The sequence below is a fragment of the Octodon degus genome, unplaced genomic scaffold (genome assembly GCF_000260255.1).
Source record: "Octodon degus isolate 3935 unplaced genomic scaffold, OctDeg1.0 scaffold00056, whole genome shotgun sequence".
Classification (NCBI taxonomy): Eukaryota; Metazoa; Chordata; class Mammalia; order Rodentia; family Octodontidae; genus Octodon; species Octodon degus.
The window spans coordinates 12,731,413-12,736,258 of record NW_004524632.1 but is presented as its reverse complement, the minus strand read 5'-3'; the positions used below and the strand labels follow the sequence as shown (position 1 = coordinate 12,736,258).

At 42.1% G+C, this 4,846-nt stretch overlaps 1 pseudogene; it reads right to left on the bottom strand.

The window, feature by feature from the left end:
• Positions 1-686: 686 nt before the first annotated feature.
• Positions 687-1,333, bottom strand: LOC101567629 (annotated as a pseudogene).
• Between the last annotated feature and the right edge of the window lie 3,513 nt (positions 1,334-4,846).

Sequence of the window (4,846 nt, the reverse complement as noted above, 5' to 3'; positions counted from 1 at the left end):
AAAACTCGGGGCTGGTGAGATGGCTCAGTGGTCTAAAGCACCTACTTAGAACAAGTTTAGCAAAGTACAGAGACCCTGGTTCAATCCCCCAGCACCACATGCCAGCCAGCCCCGCCCCCTGGTGGGCTGAGCTGGCCACACACACACACACACACACACACACATATAAATAAATAAATAAATAAAATAAAATAAAAAACTCAATAGGTTAATTTTGGAATTCTGATATCCAACCCCACCCACCTCCCCCCAAAAAAAATTTCCAACAAAAGTGAGGTCACCAGTGTGACCAGGCAGATATTCAGAGCGCCTGACAGGCTGCTGTTTAGAGGCAGCTTGTGGGTGTAATTCTTTTCTGTTTTCAATTTTTCACTTTGGTTTTTTGTTTGTTTGTTTGTTTGTTTGTTTGTTTTGTATTTTAGGGAAGGGTCAACAGGGTGTTCAGGGTCTCACTACTAGATTGGACTCATAGTGATCTGTCTGTTTACAGCCTCCCAAGAGCTGGGATTATAGGCACACACCACCACGCCCAGTCTCAATTGCCATCTCAGCCCACTCCGGGGTGGGGGCGTGTAGCTGGCATGGCAGTCCTGGGGATCGAACCCCTGACCCTTGCGCCTGCTGCAGGTGCTTTAATCCACTTAGCTATTTGACTTGCCCTTCACTTTCTTTAAATACTCTGGTTCTTAGACGTTCCCATTCAAAGGGGTGACATAGTTGTGGGGAAACATGCCTGTCTGCCTGTGGCAATCCCCCCTCCACCAGTTGGGTTCTGAGTTATCCATGACATGGATGAAGTCTCCCTGGTGGAATCCCAGCTCACCATACTCTTGGGGGTCAAAGTCAAAGAGGGCCTGGACATATGTTGGCTACTGTGGCACCTGTTCTATGTCCCACAGGAATATCTGCTGATTTCTGGACACAGATGTCAATCTGTGGTAATCTACCAGCTCATTCAAGGGATTGAACTTAACCACCCAGAGGAAATCTTTCCAGCTCCATTGCAGAGCACCTCGGAGTACTATACATCATTTCCAAACTTGGTAGGGAGAAGTCCTCAGGAGCACTCTCACTCTCCCTGATTAGAAAGGCCCCATCATGCCACTGTTTGCTCAGCATTTCTTCTGCTTTGGCTCTGGGAATTTTGCCCAAAAAATGGGTGTGGTTTCATCTCTATGTAGTTCTTGGGGATGAAGCCATCCTTCCCATTGAGCTCTATCTTGTACTAATTCTGATCACATTCTTCATTCAGTACCTTGAGGATGTCCCCCTTTTTGAAGCTCAGCTAATAGTCTGCAGTAGCTTTGAAGTCATATATGGTGATGGCTTCCATTCTAAGAATACTCAGTGCTCTGCAGCCTGAAGCACGGGGGAGGGGAGTCTTCCACGCTGAAGTAACCTAGTTCTCTGGCTCAGTCTCACCTCTCTTCTGGAGCTATTCCTGAACACTGAGAAGCACAATGACCCCCCATGGCACAGCTGCCCTTGTCGTGCCCAGCTGGCCTCTCCACAGCACTGTGAGGGCCATGGACCCTGCTGCTGCTCCCCAAGGACAGTGTCTGCTCTGGCCACCATCACCACCTCAGCTTCAGTCACGGTCATCGCTGCTGCCACCGCCACCCAGTGGCCCAAGCAGAACAGCTGCCTCACTTCTGCTGTTTGTCCTGGTCCAATCTGAACTTCAAACCAAGAATGATCCAACACAATAAAGAAGGTCACTACGTATTTGTTATGGGAAAATTTCCAGTGGAAGAGATAGCAGTCATAAATATGTATGCACCAAATATGGCAGTGCCCAAATATATAAGCCAAATTTTAATGGACATGGAAAATCTAATAATCAACACAATCTTAACAGGGGACTTTAACACCCCCTTATCTCAAAAAGATAGGTCAAGTAGACAAAAAAATTAGCAAAGAGGTAGCAGAACTGAACCAAACCTTTGAAAAAACAGACTTAGTAGACATTTACAAAGTGTTCTACCCAACATGTGAACACACATTCTTTTCAGCTGCACATGGGACACTCCCTAAAATAGACCACATACTAGTCCATAGATCATACTTAGGTAAATGCAAGAAAACAGTCATCATGCATGTTATCTGACCACAGTGCAGTGAAACTAGAAATTAATGACAAAGAAAAAAAATATAATCACACAGAGATTAAATAACACCCTCCTCAGCAAACAATGGGTTACAGATGAAATTAAACAATATCTACAAGCCAATGAAAACTGAAACACATAGGAGCCAGCCAAATAGCTCAGCAGATTTGCAAGGAGATGCAGAGGCCTGGGGTTCGATCCCCAGGCCTGCCATGCAAGCCCTGACCCCGGGGTACAATGAGACAGCAATTGAGACTGGGCATGGTAATAGGAGCCTGTAATCCCAGCTCTTGGGAGGCTATAAACAAGCTAATCACTGAGTCCAATCTAGTAGTGAGACCCTGAACACCCTGTAGACCCTTCCCTAAAATACAAAAAAGAAAGAAAGAAAACCGAAACACAACTTACTGGAATTTGTGGGATGCAATGAAAGCAGTTCTCAGAGGAAAATTTATAGTGTTGAACTCACACATTAGGAAAACTAAATGAGCACAAATAAACACCCTAATGCTGCTTCTAAAGCTTCTGGAAAAAGAGGAGCAAACCAAGCCCAAAGCCCAAAGATGTAAAGAACAGAAATTAATGCAATTGAGACAATGAAAACAATACAAAGAATTAATGATTCAAACAGCTGGTTCTTTGAAAGATTAAATAAAGTTGATAAACCACTAGTGAAACTCATAAAAAGAAGAAAGAAAAAACTCAAATTCAAGCAGTAAGTATTGAAAAGGGTCAAATTACTACAGATCCTGTATTCAGAAGATCATCAATAGCTATTTTAAAAATCTTTATTCTCACAGAATGGAAAGCACAGAAGTAATGAACAGATTCCTAGATAGGTAGATTACCAAAACTGAATCAACAAGATTAAAAAAAAAAAAATGGAGAGGCTCATTTGGGACCAGGCAGCAGAACCCTCAGCAGAGAAATCCAGTGAGCTAAAACAGAAGCAGAACATCTAGCCTGTGGGGCACAGTGGATTCACTTCCATTGGGCCGCAGCTGGAAGAAGCTAAGCACAGCAGCCAGACCTAAGCCAGGCCTGGCTTGTTTAGTTTGAGTTCGGTAGATGCCTACCTGGTGAGCTGTTACATACTGCTAGGCCCAGTGAGGTCCAGATCTAGACCCAGATCTATGGGAGCATATTCTCAAGACAGAAGTGGCAACAGATAACTAGGGTGAACTAGTCTGTCTGGAAGACTCCAAGTACATCAAGGGGAGCTGATCAAACAGAACTTAAGGGAACTAATTTTAATACAAATTCCCAATTTAATATCTGCTTAGCTATATAGCCTTAATGTTTGCTCTTATGGTCTAAAATACAAATCCATTAGTTAAAAAAGTTTGTCAATTGCTAAATATCACTACCCATTATTAGTGTTGCTAATTATATTACTGTAAATAGAAAACCATATCTGCTTTAACCATATGTTCTCTCTTGGGTAATAATATCAGGAAATGCCTAGGTAATAACCTCACCAAAGCCCTATACCAAAGGACAGAGGCCAGCATGAAACAGAAACCAGTATCTTACTCTCAATTAATAGGGCAAAATCTTGGGGCACACACAAGAATCTCTGACTCAGAAGAGATACCTAAAGAACAGAGTCTTTACAGAGAGGCTCTTTTCACAGTGATATAGCTAACTACTATCAAACTTTCACAAAAAAACTATCACAGAAATCAAAATAAAGAGTTCTCTCTGAAACACGAAATGACAAAGAGAAGGAGCAAAATGCAATTTCAGGCCCCAAGCCTACCCAGAACAAATGCAAGAGACACTAACATGGAAGAAATTGGAAGTCATGCACCTGAAATATCTGAAATAATAACATCTGAAGTAAAGAAACAACTGAAGAAGGCTATAGAGGAATTCAGATCAGAAATAAAATCACAAAATTGAGAGAGCCTTTTTACCAAGATGGTACTGAAGGCAAAGAAAGAAGCTCCCACCCTTCCCAAAGCTGAAGCCAAAGCAAAAGCTTTGAAGGCCAAGAAGGCCATGCTAAAAGGCATCCACAGCCACAAAAAGAAGATATGAATGTCACCCACCTTCTGACACCCCAAGATGCTGCAGCTCCGGAGGCAGTCCAGATATCCCTAGAAGAGCACTCCCCAGGAGAAACAATCTTGACCACTATGCCATCATCAAGTTCCCCCTGACCACAGTCAGCCATGAAAAAGACCAAAGACAACACACTCATGTTCATTGTGGATGTCAAAGCCAATAAGCACCAAATCAAATAAGCTGTAAGGAAGCTCCACTTCATCAATGTTGCCAAGGTCAATAACCTAATAAGCCTGATGGAGAGAAGAAGGCATGTTTGACTAGCTCCTGATTATGATGCATTAGATGTTGCCAACAAAATTGGGATCATCTAAACTGGGTCCAGCTGGCTAATTCTAAATTCATAATTTTTTCCCAGAAAAAGAAAAAAGAATCTCACAAGTGAAAAAAAGAAAGAAATGGCAAGTATAATGAAAGAATTATTAAGTGTTTCTAAAGAAGACACTAATAACAAAAAAAAAAAATAGAGGACAATACAAAAATGATGGAAAGAAACCTTGAATGAGAAATATAGAAAATAAATCAAATGCATGAAGCAGATTCAAAGAGATATTCAGGCTTTTTTCCTCCCAGGCTATCTGAGGCTCTGTTGCCATCATGAATGACACAGTAACTATTCGAACCCAGAAATTCATGACCAACCAGCTTCTTCAAAGGAAAAAATGGTCACT